The 22,189-nt window shown below is 45.0% G+C and overlaps 1 protein-coding gene across 1 annotated transcript in view; it reads right to left on the minus strand.

Annotated features, from left to right (window-relative positions):
- Positions 1–18,463, minus strand: part of gcgra (glucagon receptor a) — a 37,160-nt gene extending 18,697 nt beyond the window's left edge. Inside the window, 1 exon segment of the mRNA XM_061700554.1 lies at positions 18,390–18,463. The gene's annotated coding sequence lies outside the window, so the exon portion shown is untranslated.
- Positions 18,464–22,189: the final 3,726 nt, after the last annotated feature.

Here is a 22,189-nt window from a genome sequence, read left to right on the forward strand (position 1 = left end):
GTCTTTGTGGAATTATGAAAAAAAAAAAAAAAGATGGTATGAGCCAGACCCTGCAGTTTGACGGACTGCCATTTTTGGCAAGTCTTGCCACGTTGCTAATAATACACACATTCATAATAAATGAAGAGTTTCACAACTGTGACTAAGTAAGCTAGTATTAGTGCAGTAATATTTGTCGTTTTTTTTGCAGATGACAAAGAATATACTGGATACCTGTAAGTATTGTTATATTGGTTGTCTCCATGTGTTGCTGCACTGCTTATGTTCCAATATCTGTTGCTCAAATAGTTTTGACAAAATGCAAGATAAAAGCTTGTTTTATTAACGGGTTTGTTAGCATTAAGCTAGCGGTCTTTCGTAAGATGCGATATGAGTAAAAGCACACTGTGTCATTTTCTTTTGCGTTTAAACTTCAACCGGACACTTGAAGCAAACACTCGGCCTCTTTTGAAGAACGGTTCACTAGCTGCTTGTTGTTCAGCGCTCAAATACAGCGGCCACATTCGCTAAATTGGCAAGGCGGACTGTGCTTTTTGGCAGCCGTGACGTTAGCGTCGGCAGTGCCCGTCAGCCGGGACTGCACTTCGAACTACGCAAGCCGCAAAAGAAAAATCGCCCTGACGAATAAACCCGTCGTTTGCTTGTCAATTCATCGGAAGCGCAGCGACATCCTATTAGGACGTTGAATGCCAGCTCACCACTTGCGTCGTGTCACGTGGACACGATCCGGGACGTGTTTGTGAGCAATGGCTTCCCTGTTGATGTATACACGCGTCGCTAACAAGCACGTAACCTTCGCCACCGCGGTCACGGCCTAATTTGGTCACTCCGCCGGGGCTCTCGCTTGTCAGATGGATTATTAGGCAGCAAGACTTTGACTATCCGCTGCCCGACGGCGTGCGTCTGCTCTGCCGTGTTTGCAAAATATGTCACAACTAATCTTTAGTTTGTCCTGCGTGGGCCTCCATTGTTCTGCCTGGCCGCTACCGTAATGTCGGGTTCAAAACTTTTTCATGGGACAAGATAAGGATTTGCAATCGGAAGGCTCACTCAACGCAAAGTCTCATTGCTTTTGGAAGATACCCATCAAAAATGGCTGAGCAAGCCGCGATCCAAGTCCAAATCTGCGCGCTTGTTACGTTCAGTTTTCAGCCTTTCTTCTTCCAAACTCGAGAGTCGTGGGATTTGGATCTCCAGGTGCCACCGTCATGAAGACCATTCAAACATTGTAGCGCAGTAGGCCCAAGTATTCATCAAAAAACACACGGAGGTTTTATTTCCCAAAAATATATTTCATATTATTGTAAGCCACAGTAACATAACCAAGATGTACACGCTCATAACTGCTTGCGCATTACAAGAACGCTATTGATTTTCAGTCATGCTAACAGGGGTCAAAGGTAAGCTAGTCAAGCACACCTCAACCGAATCGACGCCAAAACGTTCGAGGCGAATGGCTCCCATTTCCTGTATCAAAAGGTCCCACACGGACCGACAGGAAACAAAAGGACATTGACGCTTAACCTGTGAGCCGAAGTCCCAAAGCAGATGGCAGCGCGTAACTATCTGCGAGGATGCACGCGTGCAGTCGCCCGTGACCCTGCCGTCGTTTTCCTCCTCCTCCTCCTCCTCGGTCCGCTGGATGCATTATTGATGTGTTTTGTCAAGTCTCTATAGGGGTCACATCTGGTGAATACGGGTGGCAAACAATAATGAACGCCTGCGAAACGTCGGCCGCGTACCTGCACGGTGCCGGCGTCACGTGTGGGAAGCGGGCGAGCGCGCTTTCTGCTATGTTTGCGGGTGCCACGACTGATTTCAAAGATTTTTTTTAATGGCCTTCTGTTGCTTAACTGTGCAAGCTTGTTAGGAATGTAAGCTCAGAAATTATTTTTTTTACCACACAACGAAAAGTGAAATCATCTCTTCAAGCAGTCAAATTGTCAACTTGATTTGCTGTGCAGCCGCTTAAGATCTAACGGCCATATTGTGCCGTTCTATTTTTCTTTTTTTTTTTTTCCAGCCATGTTGGCTCTGTTGCATGACTATACGTCAAATTCAAAACAAAACAAGATCAATGCTCCTTACAGTAGGCTAAAATGGCAAAGCTACACAAAGACAGACAAAAAAAAATAAATAGTCTTCGAGATGTCGCTGAGCATTCCATTTTTGAGGCCTCGTTCGTCTCGAAGTCCCTGTAACCTGAAAATAAATGTCTTATAAATCTAACACACAACAGAGAAGAGTGTCGTTAACTACCCAACCAAATGGAAATGATTTTGAAAAAAAAAGCAAAGTACATAAAATGAGGCTTCAAAATGGTGACAAATCAAGCCGGCATCGCTGCTCTCAAACGCTGCGGGCGTGTCCACCGAATGCGCCGAAACCACGCCCCCGCTCAACCGTCAACTGTCAATCAAATACCACCACTGTACTCCCACCTGGAAAATTTGTTTTACATTTCATTAAGTATTTGAATGAGGTTTGGGCACTTATTATTGTTAAGAACGAAACTAAATCTTGTTGTATATCTTCCAATTATTAGCGCAGTGCAGTGTCATTACCCTGTGACAACGCCACCTGCTGGCCATGGCGAGACTTGAATGATTGCGCAATGCACAAGATTACATTCAATCTGATCACGTTGATGAAAAATAAATAAATCAACGGTTTCCATCTGTGCTGTCGCTTGTTGCCAATAAGTAAACGTTGCTGGTCCCAGATTCAAATCTCAGTCCCGACTCTTTTATGTCAGGATAGCAGCAAAGTGCTCTGTAATCTTCAAACAGGAAGACCTCATGTTTTGAGATCCCCCCCCCAAAAAAAAGATGCGTTGAATAAGTCGGCCTTTCCGAAGACGACACAGGAATCCGCCGCCTAGTCGCTTTTCACAAATTCACCTCTTTAGGTTTTTTTGTGCAACCTAAAGAATAACTTCTCTTTCAAAACCCAACAAATGGCACACGATCTTGAAAATGCATATTTTAAAATGTGAATAGACAAAAGTTGTCAAGTGAAGTCGAGCTCGAAATTCTGCACTTCCACCATCTGATAAACAATTCTTAATGAAGTCCAACGGGCGTGGGGGCAACCCAAAAACTACTCACCAAGTCCAGCATCGATTCATACATTCATGTTGCTAATCCTCAACGGAGGCCGAGCTCATCGAGTTGAGCGTCGCCGTGGTTACCGCCGCCGCAGTCGCGTCGTCTCGCGCCGGGAGAAACAAGCCGACAAGCCGAACCAAATATTGCTTTCACGAGATCAGAAACCAGATGAAATCGATTCTGCTGCCGCCGCTGATCATAATCGAGCGGACGAAACGGGAGCGGGACTTTTTTGACGTCCCGAGTGTGAAAATGCCGACATCATGGAGGGCCGGCGCTGTGGCCCTGTGAGGACGAATTGGAAATCTGATCGGTTAAAGAAACCGTGCTCTTGCTACGGTAGTTTAACACTCATTCAGTGAAAGAAAAATCATCAAAAAATGATCGCCAAATGACTTTTCGGAATAAAGGAATACAATTTCGTGGAGTTCATATCGGAATTTGGGTTGTAAATGTAGGTCAGCGCTTGTGATCGTGTTGCGGGGGCCTGGCTGACCCCGACCGCGGTCATCAACTTCGTCTCAGGTGTTGTGTAATGTTGGCAAAAATAATCAGTCAGCCCGAAGCGCCCGGCCGATTGTTTGACAGCCGAAGAGCTGCAGAGCGAGTGTACACACACGTACACGCGCGCTGGCGCAGAACGCAGCCGTGTTAACACTTCAGTCACATTCCTCGAAAGGAAAAGAAAAGAAAGGCCTCGACCCGTTGTTTATTTTCCCACGTCAAGCTTCGGGTGACCCAGCTCGGACGGGAGAATTAAACACACGCAATAGGTCGGGTCACAGTGGCGTACGCCCACGCACACACACGGCAGAATGAGATACCGTGGAACGATGCGAGCGGATTTGCGGGCCCAATTAGCGACGGCGGCGCCAGAGTCGCTCTTTCCTTCAATAACGCGTCGCACGCCGCTGCGGCGGACGTGTCGCGTCGTTCAGGTCAAGCAAGATGCGCCCGCTTCGCCCCCCAGGCGGCAGATTCTTCTGGAACAAACTTTGATCCTATTTATCATTCTCATTCTTGGATAAATACGGCTTCAGGTCACGGAAGATTCGAACTTTTTTTGTGGGGAAAATACAACTGCATTTGTTTCATTTCAATTGCCTTAATAGCTCTTTGTGGCTAAAAATGGAAAAAAAAAAATTTTCTAAAAATGAATTCTTATTTTTATTCTATGATCTGCTTGAACTATGGCACCAACTTGCCAAACCGATAGTTTCTTTCATTTTGACATTAAAAGCTGGCTTTTTTTTGTTGCCTTTTTCCGACGGTGCCACCAAAAAAGAACATGTAGTGAGGCGGACAAAGTCAACCCAGCAACCCGACGCTTCATTATTCATCGTTTTATGCCGACGTTTGAAAATGAAATAAAGATATTTGGCCTAGAGTTGCTTTCAAGTGCATGCATAAAACGCCCGCCTGAAAGTAGCCACACGACGTAAGTAAGTAATGCCTTTTGCAAACACGAGCTAATTAGGCAGTAAAACAGATGAGCACACGCTAATTCACATGCGCGCACGTGCACGGTTTCGAGCTTCAAGAAGCAGTTCCACATTTTCGACGCTAACTCAAATGAACGTTTGAGCGAAAACCTGCAAATGTCTTTCAGCCAAACAGTGAATCATTTGAATTAGTTTTATGATGTGAACGTCTCGTTACACTTGTTTGACAGGTGTCGCAGCATTTTCAGCCGTTTTGTGAAACGTTTCATAAAACCCCAAAGTAAAACCCTTTGTACAAAACACGACTACTAGCAATTTGTTTTTCTCACTTTCGACGCCACAAAGGTCGCGTTGAACTGAGTACAGACATCGTCTCGCTCTGACGACTTTTAGCCCTCCGGCCCCAGCGGACAGTAACGGCCGAACCGTGCGTCTTCCTCCCACGAGCTCATATGGTTGGAAAACATTTCTTATTTCTTTATTTTGCCAAGCACGCAGCACGACGTATGCCGTGCGCGTCGGCCGGCAAGCGCCGATTATTTGGCTAATGGCTCCTGTTTAAGAGGGAGGCGTGGCTGAGACCTGACAGGAGAAAGCGGAAATAAGGTTGACGGCCGTGAATCGCAACGTAGGCGCGAGGACGCCAGCCCCTCGGCTGCCTGGGCAGGTACAAATGTGCATCGAAATGCACTACGTATAGTGTGCGCGGGGCGGGGGGGGGACTGTGTGACGCAAGGCTATCCGAAGGGAAGAAATGTTGCTGTTGTACAGCGGCGGTGTCCAAAGTGAGGTCATGGGCCATTTGCAGCCTTCTGTCCATTTTTTAGCCGCCAACAGCATATGTATGCTAAAATCGTATTTGGAACAGTCTGCGACGCTATTTAAATAGAAGAGGTGGGAGCGTGGGGCAGTGGGAAAAATGGGTGTGTGTATTCTTTATCCTCTGCGAAGAAGGGCTAATATCACCGTGGCTTACTGAGGAGTTATTGACCGGGTCCGTGTTGCTTCGCAGCTGTGAACTACAACCGGTCCGCCCGCGTTCATCACGGCGAGTGATGAATATGCGGTTTAGCGACCTTTTAAACTCATAAAAACACGCTTTTTAAAATGTTCCTTAGTGCCTGTCCTCACGCTCGCCCAGTTCTCCAGATAAGAGGCACAGCGTGCTTGCTTCAAGCTGTTTGTCACTCCCAGATGAGGTTTACTGTAAAACTGATACATAAGATTAAACACTGTATGTTTTCAACACCAGTATCTTTAAGCAAACCATATAATTTCATCTTACAAAAGTGCTTAAACACATAATGCAAAACGCCATAGACGGGCTACTTTAACACACACGGAACAGCAACACATACGAACAATACTCACAGGCACACGTGTCACCCATTTGTGGGAACAGCGACAATTGCTGGAGCTCGTTGGGGACCTTCTCTGCCTCTTCTTCCCCTTCTTTATGTGACTTGCCTGTATACTGTAATAAAAACTTTTGTAAAAAACTGCGATATTGTGGGGGTGCCAACGCCATATACTGCACTGTGATCAAGACCCCATTTTTTAAATGTTTAACTTTTTTTTTTTTGGAAACCTCCGTATTTTTTGCAGGTCTTCTGCTCCACAGAGCTCCGAAACCACACGTTCAAACAAATGCGGGAGTCGAGCCTCACTTTTCGTTTCTTTCCCCCAGCGGCGGGAATTGCCGTTCCTCGGGGTGGACGCGTCATGCCGCAGCAGCTCACCACGCATGAAGTGCGCTGGCGCTTCAGCAGGGAAAATCAAAACTTGTGTATAATATGTCTTCCCTGAGACCGCCACAATGTTCATCGCAACTTGTGTGCGCATGTGTGTGTGTGAGTGAGTTTCCCACGTAACCAGAGGAAAAAATAGATCAAAACTCCCCCTGTGTAATTCCTGAAGGAATAAGACTCCATGTATGAGTGATAAGCTTCAAAATAGACGGCTACGCTTGGATACTGTAACTATGAGGCGTCACATATACTGTACACACGCAATACGTATCTTCTCACGCGCGCTATTGTTTTGCGCGACGTACGTCACAGATTTAAATTGCAGTCCGAAAGTTATGACTTTTATATTGTCATAGTGCTTATCTTATGAGAAGGAAGTTAGTTTAGTGTCATATTCGCTTCATAGTGAACGAGGCAGTTGGAATGAAATGCGGTTGGAATGCGCACCGGACGACGTCCACGAGACGAAAATGTCACGAGAGGAACACCTTGAGATACGAGAAAAAAAGAAAAATCGTTTTGGGTCTTGAAATAGGAGCAGAAAAATTCAGATACAAGTGCATTTCGGACCGCCGCTGCTAGATTGCGACAGAAAACTTAACAACGTCCGGCCGCCATCAGTTCACATTGGTCTCCTGGCAGTGGAAGGACATGATCGGTCAGGGGCGGAGCTACGTGGTGGCCGGCCGACCACTCCACCCCCCCCCCCCCCCCCCCCGTCGATGGCGAATAATCGGGAAATAATTTTCCGCTCAAGGTCATAACTCCCCGCCACCCATTGACGATCCCTTTTGAAGAGGCAAAAACTTTTGAGTTTTCAACCTGAACTCCAAAACGTGCACGCTTGGGGCTGACTTGACTTCAGTTGGCAACTTCTTCCACTTGTGCGCAGCATAACAGCCAAATGCAGCTGCGCCATGATCGCTTTGGACTCTGTGCTCCACTATCTGACCTGAGTCTGCAGATCTCAGCGCTATCTCGCTATCGGCTCTTACTAGTGAGGAAATACCAGTTTATGAAATAAAATACAACAAATAAAAGCAAATGCAATGAGTTAGAAAGTTGAGACAATAAAAACTCGAATCAAATCGCAGCAACATTAAAAAACAACAACACGCGCGATACGAGCGTAGTCAGGGGACGAACGGAACTTGTTTTCTCAAGGAAGCGCGGCACTTAAAAGCGCAAGTCTGCCATTTGTACGTTTGGAGAGCAGATCGAATAAAGCGCATCCACATTTATGAGCGTTGGAGCACATGTTTTCCAACCGAGCCAAAAAGCTAAAGCAAGCGCTGTTTGTGTGCTGCGCTAATCGAATGACACTTGAACCTTGACCGGCGTTATCGCGAGGGAAGCGGGGTGTACACAAAGGGGGCGAGGGCTATTATGAGTGCTGCTACAGCATGGATCCGAACAAACCAAAAGAGTGGAGAGAAAAGCAAAACCATGTTGCGCTCTTTCATCCCCCCGCTTCACTCTCCGTCCTCCGCTGCTATCGATTTGCACGCAGTAAATCTTTGCGGCGCGCTCCCGGCTCGATGTGCGCTGAAGAGGAATTTCAAGTCCCGAAAGGGCCTCGTGAATCACGACGCCCCCACAGCGAGACGCCAGGCAGACACGAACGCCCCCGCGTCTCAACCGTGCCCGCCGCTCGGCCCGCCCTCCGCGACGAGCCACGTGCGCTCGGCGGCTGTCGGGCGACTCATCAGTCAGTTAATCGCATCAGCCGTGTTCGCTCTTGATTGGGTTGATTCCGCCCTGAGTGAGTTAGTGCCCCTGATGTTTGCGTCATCTCAACCTGCTGACCTCTTCAACACACACACACACACTTGACATGTCTGATAACGCCACTCGCAACCGCCTGGGCGTCTAAATCCATCCATAACTTTCGTTTTATGGCATGACTCACAAAGTGCCAGCGGATTCTTCAAGGCATGTTTAAGTACGAACATATGGATCGATGGTTCCCCACTTTCACTCCATTAACTTGTTCTTGTTGCGCGAACCCAAGCGTTGACAGATTTGCGACTGCTCAGGTCTGCCGTCGCATGCGATGTGATCATCTGATAAGAGCTCGTTCTCACGAGAATGGAGGAGGACTTCATGCGTACAAAAAAAATAAATAATGCACACATTCAAATTCTCATCGATAGACAATAAGTCTTCGATGAGCCGAGCATGCATGTTTCTGGAATGTGGAAAGAAGCCAGAGTACCCAGCTTGCCAGAAAACCTACACAACCACGGGGAGAACATCCAAATGAGATTCAAACCCAGAACCTCTCAACTATGAGGCGCAGATGCTAACCAACAGGTTGCCTTTATCCGTACATTTTTTTTGGAAAAGATTGAGACCATGTTCTACAGCACTTGTTAGAGGTCTATGGCATAAATTTGGCCTACGGTATTGATCTGGACCCTACCGACCAATCGTGATAGCGCTTGTCGATGACATCATTGTTCTGCCTAAGACTGAAAATGGCTTCAAGCATGTCTGGCTGAGGAACTGCCAGCTTTATGTGCGTCTACACCGAACAGTCACCCTTCCTCCCAGCTTTGCCAGCTGCTCGAGAACTAGCAAGGTAATGCTAGGGGCTAAGCTAACGTGTGTCGCACCAGCTGCGAGCTACTAATGCTAATTGATTTCAGGGAGGATAGGCGGAAAAGTATCCAAAGTGCTAGGAAATCTGGATCCTTAGACACCTGTGAAGGGTCTAAAATCATCAATAAATGCATAGTACGGCTCCTTTTAATTCACTGCCAGCCCTCCCGGTTAACACGGATAGTTGACTGATATAGCCGTCAATGGCAGTGAATGAGTTCAAAATGATAAAACCTAACAAACTTCGGTGTGTGCCGAGTTCCCACCAATCTGCTCAGTCTCGTCGTCTCATTGCTTGGATTCTGGAGTCTTGTTTGATGTTCACGTAGCATTTTTTTGGTAAGAATTCATACTAAATTCTCATAGTTTTCAGTCCAAACTTGACCGAAGTACAACATTTCTTGGAAAATTGCTTTTTGATTGTGTCTTCCTTCGTTGATGCGCAGTCTCCGCATGATGGCAATCGATGGGGTTTGAATACATGCAGACGCACAATTCAAATTTGGGTCTTGAGCTATGAACCTTTGGAAAACTGAGTTCATGAAGCAGCTGTCCGCGCAAAGTAATGGAAAACCCTTTTGTCTGCAGCTTCACATCCAGCACTCACACTGGCGCACAACACGAGACAAATAGTGTCGAAAGTGAATATTTATATTGAAAAGTGACTGTGCCAACAATCAGTACTGCTACTGTATGTTTTCATGCCGTCTAGTCTGTTGCGTCTTTATTAATGTGGCGTAGTTTGCAGTGGTGTCGAACGATATCCTGCATCATACATTTGTAATATTTGAAGTACATGAGAGAGGACAACCGAATGAATGTCTTTTTCCTGCGGTTCAGTGGATTTTGATAAAAAACGTATAACGAGGAGACTACGCTGGCCCGGATCATCCTAAAAGTCGTCTTTCTCGAACAGACGAAGGCAGAGGAAGGAGGCGATGGAGTGTTTTCGGTGTTGGCCGCTCTCCAAACAGAACGTGCTCGAGTCGCTCTTTGGCTTCTTTGCTTTTCTTCCATGTGGATGCTTTACAGCAGCTGTCAGTGATGTTGTCGAACTGGTGAACCACACAAGTAAAGTGGAAAAAAAAAAAATCCCTTTGACCCACTCTGACATGTGGATGGTGTTTTTATTTTTTTTTATTTGGGGGGGGGGGGCGGTCTGTCAGCTTGATTAATCTCACCGTTTCCCGCTGTAGCGCAGGCGCCATTACGCCACTCTACGTTTGTTCGCACGGGCAGGAAGGTCCGCCGCTGGCAGCCGGCCAGGCCGCGCCGAAGCGATGGAATGTTCCGGGCTCGGTATCTGATTCTGCTCCCGGTGCTTAGTGGAGAACGCAGACCAGGCCGCAATTATACAGTAAATGGGGAACAATTGCTGGGGAATGGGAACCAACCACCCAAGTAGTTGTGCGAAACGATTGCAATTTCTCGTTCTTAATTCTTGAAACTGAATGGTTCTGTAACACAGCTGAAAGACGGAAGTAGAATATGAACTCACAAGTAGACATAGTAACACCGAAACTAAATGATGTGTTTTGGCTCTTGTTGCCGGGCGGACTAAAAGGGCCACAATCGTTTTTGTCCAATCAGAAAAATTGCGTGCTGTACACCAGCCACACCCACTGTCGTTTTCCTCGGCAACCTGCGGCAAATGCCCCACACAGCAGAGAAAGGACTGAGAGAGTTGGCAGAAATAGGAAGTTGGCTAAATACGTACGAAAACCGATTATTTGCTTCAAGTACAATCACGCAGCTTTTTTTCAAACAGCACCATCTGCTGGATCTTGTTGGGCACAGAACCACTTGCCCAAATGTTTAAAAAAAATACAAAATACAAAATAAAATCTATATAGCCACTATTAGAATTTAGGTAGCCTCATAGACAACAAAAGCCCCTTATGGACACAATATTACGCTTAGATGAGTGAAAATGGAAGCAAGTCAAAGTCAAATCACACAAAATCTTCCACACCAAAATCCAGAATGCATAAGATGAAGAATTATGAGTCCATGTGATTGTATTAATAGATGTGTCTTGCAAACCTTTGACCGGAAAGTGTCTCTTAGAACCTTTTTCGAAGAAAATATGGGCCCTTGAAGGGGACTGCTTGATGTTTAGGCTCCATTGACATCAGCACTTTTCTTCAAGTGTGCGCTTTTATCGGTCCGTAAAGAGCACACCAGTAATTGGGTTTCCTTGTGGAATAAAAGATTGCTTTGGAGGTTACATTAAGAGCTTTCACTCTCTGCTCGGTGAACAGTTTGGTCCACACTTGGGGGAAGATGTAATAAACTCGAAACTTATCCGTTTAAGGTAGCACGTGCCTGAATACAAATAAATACATTCAAAAAAATTGTCCATTTAAAAGTGGCTGGGGGCGACACGGGAGTCGATGTCTATTCAATAGGCAGGAGATGTTTCCTGCTCCTAACAGGAAGGGATTGGTTATAATGCTTCCCTTTTTAAATTGTGTATATTAAGACTGTGTACGTGCACATGTACGAAGTGTGTGTGTGTGTGTGTGTGTGTGTGTGTGTGTGTGTGTGTGGTGGCAGGCAGCGGAAAGATAGAGGTTGACATAAAATCTGGCGAATGTCACTTTTATGAACACGCTGCTGAAAATAAAATGTGTGTTTCGCGAGCGTGACACCTGCGACTATTTATTCCTATTAATGCTGATTTAAACAGGCCCCCAGAGGACAAACTATAATCGCCTGTGTGAAATCCACGGAGCTCTGCTCATTTTCTCGAGGGTGTTTCTATTCTTCGCCATTATGGCCGCCCGCATTCAGTCTGTTGGGACGGTACCGCACGCATGACTGATCTTTACGTGCCGGTGAAAGAGAAGCCGTGAGAGCGAGTCGGAAGTAACGGGACACCTCGGCTCGTAACTCAATTCGATTGTCTATCAAATCAAAGTTCCCCATTGAAATGAAGAGAACTGCCACTTTTTCGTGATGTGTTTTCAATCAAGAAAAATTGGAAATCAAGAAATGTTTGTTTAGTCCGATTCGTCGATTAATAAAAAAAATAAAAATAAAAAAATGAAGATATTTGTTAGTTGCAGCCCTATTTTTTAATATTCTGATAATTGAGTATTGATTGTTCCATCGGTGACTCGAGTCTTCGGATAAAAATGTTTTTTTCTTTTTTTTAAACAATACCAACACAAAATGTGCATAAGAGGTGCAGGTATTATTTTGTCCACTCGGTGTCGCCCTCCTTACGTTCTACACTGTAGCATCTGTGATTTATTTATTTATTGAATTCATGTGCGTGGCTTTAAAAGGCGGGGCCCGTCCCGGTGAGTGACATGTGCGTCAGCCAATGAGAGCGCAGTTGGCCATCGTGAGCCAATCTTCGCGCCGAACGGCGGCCGTGCGTCAGTTGTGGCCATTGCGGCTCGCGTGTGATCGCATTACGCGTTTCTTTCTTTTGTTGCCGTTGGCTCAATAAAGCGATTGAAAGCGCGCCGGCAGCTGCGTCTATTCTTGACCACTTACAGGCCCGTTACAATATGTTCTAACGAGCCTTGGTGGGCTATATTAAATTAGCCAACGTCGATATGTTACATTGCGTGTGTTCCTTCAAAGGTCCCCTTCTATCAGAATCCATTTTTTTTCCGACTGTTTTATGCATAACAGGTCAAAAGGAGTCTGTGACACGGTTTAAGTTTAACATTATGCGATGTGTCAATCGAATGCAAAAGGCAATAAACAGCATAAGGCCTCCAAAACGGGTGGATTTGAAATCACCGAGGGTTGTGACAGTTCATATTCGCGTATTCAAGGTCGAGGCTGGAATGGGGAGTAGCTCAGGGAAGACCCAAAAAAATACTAACGGAAGGACTTGTTGCACTGGCCGTGGCCATTCGCAGCACACCGTCGACCCGCCGAAGAGGACCTCGGTGGGAGGGGCGTGATATCAATGCGGCGCCAATGAGGCGAATGTGTGTTCAGTGTGTGGAAATAACTTCACGATCAAAGTCTCGCGAGGGACGCGAGTCGGAACGTCGCATCGAAGGACGCGACGTGGCGACGAACGCTCGGCCGCCTCGAGCCGCTCCGCTCGCGGACGCCGTGATAGGGACCAATCGGAGCCGAGCCGTTTTTCCATCTATAAATTGGCGAAGATGAGCGAGCCAATCAGAGCAAAGCTTATTTACATGTTGCATAATCATGAAGAAAAAAAAACTAAACAAACGAAAAATGGACCAGAATAGCTTGTAAAAGGACATGTTGGGCATTTCCAACCCAAATGATCACGCAAATGTGATAAAAGGACACCAAAGATGATCAAAATGATATTGAAAAAGCTTTAAGGCTTGGCGGCGCTGACTTTCTCTCCCGTGCTCCTTGTGAGTGTTTTCATTTTGTATTTGTGCGTTCGGCTCGTTTGTCCCGCTCAATAAGCGACTGAAAGTACTGGTGACTGTTGACCTTTAAAAAGTGCACAGCGTCTAAACTTCAAATTCAGCACATCAAACGGCCAAGGAAATTGTGTGCCTCTCCTCGATGCTTATTAAAACAATGACGCTGAGAATACCTAACTGCCACGCGGCCCATTTGGTGTGAAGACGTGCGTCCGAGTGCTTTTGTAACATGTCTCTGCGTTGATAAACTGTCTGTGCGCGGAAAAGGCGGCCTTGCGGACCCTTATCGGCACTCTGTTACAATCCCGAGTGACAGCTCTTTGTAGTGACGGGCTATTCTTAGCACCTTCCCGGGTTTCTCGTGTTTGGCGCCGAGCCCAAAGAGCAGCCTCGGGGTGTACGCGGGCGCGGCGCTGGCGCGTTTCCCCGTCGCGTTCGGCCGGAGGCTCCCCTGAGTGACACCTCGTGTTTCTTAACACTCTTTTTTTTGCGTCCTTCCATTTGTCTCCTCTCGCCGTTCACCCGCCGCGACGTGTCAAGTCGACTCGCAAGTGTTCCTCTAAAGCTCACGAAGCGTCGGTGCAAAGGGTGAAAACGATCCATGTTGAATGCAGGCGAGTCAAGCCATTCAACATCGTGGTCGTCGTCGTCCAGCGCCCTCAAACAAGTTGCCCTTTTGAACTTCTCACGCCGGATGCACTTGCGCAATGTAATGCGGTCCGGTATCAAATTGTATGCCTTTACAAAGAGGATTTTGATTGGCACTGGCATAAAAAAACAAAACAAAAACAACGACATGTGGTTGTGCTTGGACTGTGGGGAACTGCAACGGAACTGCACTACATCATGTATCCGATAAAATGGAACCGTGGGGAAATGCCCCCCCGAACAAACGCCACATTGAAAGCTTCTGTTTGATAGCAAACACGCCGGCGAACAACAATGGGCACTCGATTTTGGACCAGATTCAGGAGACTCGAGATTTGGCACCAGGATCCCTCAACGCTCAGCCACTGCCGCGAGTTTCGGCGAAGTTTCCCGTGCAGCGCACGCTCAACCAAACGAAGAAAGGGACGAATCGCTTTCGCGAGGCGATTCCATTCAGGACGTTCAAAAAATTTGTCGGTTTGCACGACACAAGCCTACTCGAGCCCCGTCGCCGGCTTCTCGTTCGGTCGACTATTGCTGGAGCTGATAGTTGTGCACCTTCCCTGCCTCTTCTTCTTGCTCTAAACTATCGCTTCTCTTCTCGTGGCGCTCGGCCGCCCGGCGCTTTGCGAGCAACAATTTCAACTCGATACAGCAAACGGTGAATGGGGGAACGCTTTCTTTTTCTGCCGGATTTTAAAAAACGCAATGTTCCTCTTCTATCTTTTCCGGCCCCTGGCGATGCCGACCACATTAATGACGACGACGGGAGACGGAAAAACCAAAATGCGCTTTCAGTTACCGCCCGAGCCTCAGAGGCGCTGAGTCTCGCCAACCGCGCGACGTGACAGGCAAACATACGTCAGGAAATTTGTCACCTGCCAAGTCTGCCTGGCATTAACATCGGAGAAAGCGTTCGCGGTGGAAGTGGCCGACGGGAGGCAAAATGACACAGATGGCGCTCTCGTGGATTTTGCACCCGCGGCGGCGCTCGCGCATCTGCGGCGTGTTGGCCGATCGCCGCTTAAGACGACATGCGCGCGGGCATCGCTCATTCGTGAAGCGCTCCAGAAGGCGCATGGAATTGATTTGCCTGCTTAACGGCCTTAACGATATTAAGCCGTGGCGGCGGCGTACGAGACAAACGCGTCCGTGTTGTTCTTGCGCTTCGTGATCCTGTCCGATTGGCTCCGATTAGGAGTCAAAACACCGCCGGAGTGTTAAAAAGGAAATTCCGTTTTTATGAAACCATCTTTTTTTTCGGGGTTTTCACTGCATGTGAAGTTAGCTTTGTCTGCCGCCAGCGCTGAAGAGATGCGGCGTAATCAACAGCAAGAACAAGACGCCACCTCAGTGTAATGCAGTACCGCATTCTGACATTGGAATATTCATTGGTACCCCCCGTGCCTTGTTGTTTGGATGTGTTGCTGCGCCGTGTGTGTTTAAAGTTGCAGCTATCTGAAGGTTTGTAGTTCACGGAACGTCGATGCAAATGACCACTAGCCCGTCCGTGGCGTTTTGCCTCAAACGTTAAGACTTTCATTGTGGTGTCATTGAACATTTTGATGTTTAAATATTAATATTTTAATATTTCGTGCTCTTTTGTCTTATATGTCCGTTTTACCATAAACCTTAACTCGGAGTGACAAACACCTTGAAGCAAGCACACCTTGCCTCTCCTTTGGAGAAGGATTTCTTAACACTGCGCAGCCATCTTGCCTCATTGTTGTTGTAGCATCGCTGCAATGCGGAACTTGCGAGAGAACGAGACCAAGCGCAAAGGAATACTTCAAAAAGCGCCTTTCAAGACGTTTCGATGTGTTTAAAGCGTGACGTCGTCCGGCACCGGGCTCGGGGGGAAAAAAGTGGAAAATGCCGCAATATATCGCAGGCAGCGTAAAAAGGGCCCGGTGAGCTCGTTTGCCTGCCAATAACAACAAAGGAGCTGCACAAAACACACCGCGTAGATAGACGATCAATCAGAACAAGATCAATTATACCGTTCGGGAAATTAAATCGTCACAGCGGCAATTGTCACACACACACTTGCATTAACAATATAGAAACAACCAGAAGAGCAATAAAAAGGAACTAAAATAAATGTACATCTCATCTCAACAAGTACAAATGCGCTAAATAATAGTGTAATGACGCTGCAAACATATTTGTCCGATGTTTGTTGCTCGGCGGAATTCACAAAGTTCATTTCTGACTGCCTCCTCGGCCATTACAAATGTGCACATGCCAGTCACACCCGCGAGTCTTTCGAATCAAAAAACGAGGGCGCAGAATCAGGAATTTTGAGCCGCACGCCTTTCGGAAATGAAACGACCCCCGCTCTTAAGACGACACTCGAAAGAAAAGAATCTCTCCATTTGACTGCTGTGTATTAAGTACAAAATACATATTGGGATGAAAGAACGCGTGGCGTCTGCAGCGTCTGCCAGGCGCATTGGCACTTGCCAATGAACGCTTGGCGTGTGTGTAGCCAACGCGCAACACATATTCCATCTCCCGCAAAGCTCATTTGTGACACGGCAATATTTATTTCAACATCTGTTTGTCGTCGTTTCAGGAATTAAACGTGCAATCCCATCCAATCAGGCGTCTGCATTTTGTGGACTCGGAACGGTCCGAACGTGCCAGCGCAGTTCGTTGACGTTTTGCCTTCAGCTGCTTTTAAGCCACACAAATTGATACCGTCGGTCAGTCGCCATGTGGGCTAGTCTTTATTTTTTCAAGTATGTTTACAAATGATGAACCGATCCGAAGTGTTGAAAAGTGCTCGAGAGCAAATTTGTTGACGTGTCCCAGAAGTGTCGTAAAACTTGTCCTCACTGTGTGGGAGCTGTGCGGCATTCTGTCGCCTCAAGATTAAAAGTCACTTGCTTTTTTTTTTAGACAATAACGAGTGAAAATAGATAATAGAGACAGATTAGACAAATCTGAGTGGGCTGTTTTTGTTAAAAATCGCGAGCTGTGATTCTTTGGTGCGGAAGGAAGCCCGTCAGCCACGAAGGTAAGTTTGCGTGCAGATCAATTTCCACCTATTCGACAGCTTGGTCAGCTGATTGTTGTTGTTGTTGTTGTTGTTCTTGTTGTTGTTTTAACGGCATCACTCATGTCTCTGTGACCTTTGAAATCAAGTTTGGAAAGATGCCATAACCACAGTTGCTCTCCTATGCTTTGTATTAAAGGCTTTTCTGTTGCCGGGGGCGACCGCAGACTTTGACGGGCACGCCTGGCGGCGGCAATGTGCGCGTGACATGGCGGAGTAATACATTTGTCATTTTGGATTTTTTTTTTTTTGCACATGAAAATAGCGATTGAACATGATTTTGGGGAGGCGGTAAATGAGCGTGCCTGCTCGTGTCGCCGGACGACGTATTCTTTTTTTATTCGGTTTTGCAGGCGTGTGCAATTGTATCAGATCATTTACATTGTGTGCAATGTTCCCATTTTCCTTTTTGGAAAACTCGAAAATGAAAGTGGTCATTGAAGTCATGCGGCATCATTTTCATAGAAAAAGGACAATCATAATCAAGTGCCACAAAAATAAAAAAATAAAAATCTAGGACTCAAGACCATCAAAAATGTCAATTAAGAAAGAATACGTACATGAGTATGTATTGTTTTGCAACTATGTGCTATTTGTAAGCTTGAAATGTCATAATTACCGTAAATATTGGTAATAAAAATACACTTCTACACCATGACAAAAAAAAAAATCAAAAATCAAATAAACAGTAAGTACATGATGGATGACATTTTTGGGGGTGGAACTAAAATGCTAATTTAGCTTTTGAGCTTGAAAAGCCAAGAAAACATTTCCAAATTGAGTTCATACTTGTTTCCATTAGGAACTTTAAGGTGAATTCTCTAGCAGATCTTTTTGAAATATTGAATGTGAATGTATGTTGCATGTAAATCACGCAACCCGATTGATTTGAAGAGCACACACTTGCAGTGCCACAATTATTATTATGATTATTATTTTTGACTTGGAAATATTCTAAACATCTCTCACTATGGAACAACAACAACAATAATAATAATATGAAACGAGAAGTCAAATTAACGCCTGCGCATCAGAATTGGGTCGGATGTGTTTAGATTGTGCAAGTGTACCTAATAAAACGGCAGTGAGTATATTGCTTCTAGAACACAAGACCTTTATTGGTATTTTTCCTTTTCTGCAACTAAATGGCTCAAAATGAGAATATTCGGGAGTGGTGTTCATTGACTACAACAAAAATGTTTTTACTCCAACGGGCAAACTGTAAGAAACTGATCCCTTTCTTTTGATTGATTGATTTTGTTTTTATGGGTTTTTGTTTGTTTTTGCTGTTGCCGCAGATAGAAAGCGGTTGGGATAACGGCGCATTTGAGCGCCGGTGATAAAGTAACGCTCGCATAACAATAAACTCCAGGCGCAAATGTATAAATGTATCATAAATGTCTTTTGTTTACCGGTGCCGGAGGGTTGGGCTGCTTCGGTCCGCGTCAGTCCGGATCATCTTGAGAGCATGTGGCAACAAAAAAAAAAACAAAGACAAAAGTGGCTCGTGCTTTTTAAATCCAAAACCTCTTTTTTGTTGTTGTTCTTTCTTTTTTTTGCTCCCGACAATCAATGATCGTCGCGCGTGAAAAGTTGCATTTGAAAAGGGTTACTTTCAAGAGCGGATGTGTCTCCGTGGGTGATGTCACGTCACTGGTGGCTCGCGCCGACGCTGCACGCGCTCCTTGTAGCCTTGTGACGTCACACGGGCGAGGGAGGGGGTGGGGCGCTGTTTGTTCGTGCGTGCGCGCGCGTGCGTGTTGCAAGTGCTCTGATGTTAATCGTGTACGATTACACGATGTAATTCTCTGACGTGCTCCAACTTCTTACACCGACTACCGCCACCAAAATACTGCAACTAAAAAGTACATTCGCTATTGTAACATTTTTATACACAGTTTGAAGTTTGAAGAGATAAGGAGAATAACAAAAAGTGGACTTTCATAATGATTCAATTCAATTCAAATGTTTTGTGTTTTGAAAGTTCAAATGCAAATGTATTGTAGCCTACTCCACTTAAGTTAAATACAATTGAACTGTACTTAAAAAGTAAAAATAATAATAATAATGTTATGTACTGGATTGTATATATATATATATATATATATATATAAACAGGTTGTATGCGTTGCTACTGGCTTCATTCTAACGAGTTTGATTGTATTTGAGTTTTAAATGTCGTAAACTGATTTGTATTTAATTCAGTGCTTCTTCCGCGTACCGCACTTTGAGAATCACTGCTCTCATGCAAGTCCTCCTTCCGCTAAAGTCGGGGCACGCGCGCCATCGGATTTTTAATGTCTTAACCGCTTTTTAAAATGTGAGACCCCCACACTCTGCTGACCTACATTTGTCGCCTATTTTCTAATATTTCTTCCGTGATGTTGTATGCATTTCTTCCAATAGTGTATTCTCTTCATTTGTTAGCATTTCTCTTGGCTGCACTGCTTCTTTTTCTTTTTCTGTTTTTGTCCAATCATATTTCAGCCTCTGTGTTGCTATGCCAATCTAATCTGCCCGGCAGGGCCTCCTTGAACAGGAGAGACAAAGAGCAAAAAGTAACACAATGTCAAAGTGCCGTGAGAACTTTAGCGAACGAGAAAGAGAAAAAAAAAACAACTAAAAATGGGAAGATATGGCTCTGATTTACCCGGCAACAACAAAATTCGAACATACATTTGTAAGCGCAAACAACACACCGATATCATATTCATGTCCCCCCATTTTCTTGTATATGCGCATACTATATTTACACAATGTGTAGATAGATTCAGTATAATCACTTGATTTTGTCCACAATTTTTGTCATAATTGTATCCTGTATAATGTGACTTTATCACTGTTTTGTAATTATTGGTAATCTTGCACTTTTTGAAAACGTACATAGCTTCAATTCACAATCAAAATTGTTCCACAAGTTAACTCCTTTTACTGAGCTAGTGTATATCTCAGTTTCACATTTGTTCTTTTTTGTTGTTGTGGTTGTTGCTTCATAAACACGATTGCACAATAAATGTTCTTACTCTGTGTTCTGATACATTACAATACTGTTGAGTGCAGCGTTTCTTCTGAAAACAAGAAATTTTGGCTGTTTTGGGCGTCTCCTGCAACGGATTAATTGCACAAACGCACAAGAATACTTTTGGCATAATATGGAGCAGTACGATGGCGAAACATGTTTGTACGATTAAAGGACTAAATTAGATTGAGGAGCACAATTCGGCGAAATGTGTTGTAGTAGTTTTCCACTGATTTTCCACTGTTGCTGGACGTTGACATTTGTTATTTATTTTTCATTACTGCTACTGTAAAGTCTCTGTGTGTGTGTGTGTGTGTGTGTCCTTGAGGGTCAGAGGTCGCTAAACTTTGTTTCATCAATAGTCAGTTGGCTCTGTGAACTTCGTGCCGCCGACGGCAGTTTTTTTGTTTGTTTTCTCCTCTCGGCTTCGGTTTAGCTCCTGCGGCGCATCTTCCATTTTCCACCGGGAGCCGAAAATGCGGAAGAGGCGTCGTAACGTGCCAGGAATTGTTCTGAGGTGCACGTTGGCCGCTGACTCAAGCGCCCAAATGTCAAGCTCAGTTTCGAGTGTTTTCACCGATTGGACGGAAGGAGCGGAAAAGGGTTGTTGCGCTCACGCTCCTCTTTTGCTTTCACGGAGCGCTTGCAAAATCGTCGCAGTTGTGTGAAGTTGAACTCGCTTCTACCGCCCTGTTGTGTTGAAAGCAAATTACGCTGTCGGGCGTGTCTTTTTATTATGCGTCACAGAGCTGAAGCTATTGAATCTTTTTTTTTTTTTTTTTTTTTTTTTTTTTAGAATCGAGTATTTCACCGATTAGCCCATCGATTAATCAAGTGATCAGAAACAAATTTATTTTGCGTTATTAAACACGAACATGCGTGTGAGGTGCCGGTATTATTTTGTCCACTTGGGTTCACCATCTTCACTGTAGTATCTGTGACTGAGTGTGTATGGCTTTGAAAAGGCGGGGCCATGCCTGGTGAGCAGTGTTGGGGAGTAATTAATTACATGGAACGCAATTACATAATTTGATTACAAAACTTGTAATTGTAATAATCTGTTACATTGTTGGGAGAAAATGTCACTAAATTACAATTGCTTTTGGCAATTTCCATAATTAGAATTTTAGTTACATTTGACAAATGATTTGTTTTTTTCCATATCACTTCTAAAGACGACAATCATAAATAATAATCATCATCATAATACTAGAGTTGTACATCTTTTTGGTCAAATTATTTCTTGGTTTGATTTTCTTTTTTATTGTCACAAAACCCTGACATTTCAGGGGTGTGTAGACTTTTTCCACCCATTGAAGGTGTCATCCTGCCTCTGTTTTTGGCTCTGATTCGACCAAATACACTAAAGGTTTTGGTTGACTTTGCCATACCGTTTATGCAGAACAGCAACGCGTGAAAAAGCCCAGAAAATGGCGGCTTTTAAAGACGCTGTGAAAGGGGCTAAACTGCAGATGTCATCGCACCTCTGTTATTGTTATGGCTCCGATGCTTCCCAGAAAGCCAGAAAATTGTCAGGTGGACTTTGTCCGCCCGTTCTGAGTCTGTGTCTGTTACGGCAGTGACACTAGTCAAGAATGCAAAGAAAGGTGACCTTTATTGTGAAAGCAGAATTTTCGATTTGCGCCTCCAAGAAATGACTAAATGTGTTCACAATCGATTAGTCCGAGGAAACTATTGCAGCATGTGGAATTAATGAGAAGAAAAAAGAAAAAAAAACAACAACAAAAAACTTTCCCAGTATACTAGTTCCTAGTATTCCGAATATCCTAGGAGAGTTTATGAACACTGGCGGGTCGGCAGATTCGCCTGGAGACCCTCGAGCAGGCCGTTGATGTCGCTGCACATTTTGCTGACACTGGAAATAAAGTTTGCTCTGAGAACTGTCAAAGAGCGAGCCCTTTCGTCCAATCGTCTGCGCTGATGCAGTTGATCTTCTCTTTTGGAAAACACACACGCTCCTTTTGAACTTTGCTCATAAACAAGGTTGGATGACCTGAATGTGGCAGAAAAAGCAGCAGGGGAACAAATACCCTCATTTGCATTGCTAACAGTAGCTTTTCTTATTTCTGTTTTTTTTTTTTGATTATTATTATTATTTTTTAATGACCAGTTTAAACGTTTTCATGGGCCTTTAATAGCGCCGGAGCCATATTTTTGTTGCCCCCCCCCCCC

This window comes from Phycodurus eques, chromosome 16 (genome assembly GCF_024500275.1).
Source record: "Phycodurus eques isolate BA_2022a chromosome 16, UOR_Pequ_1.1, whole genome shotgun sequence".
Lineage (NCBI taxonomy): Eukaryota > Metazoa > Chordata > Actinopteri > Syngnathiformes > Syngnathidae > Phycodurus > Phycodurus eques.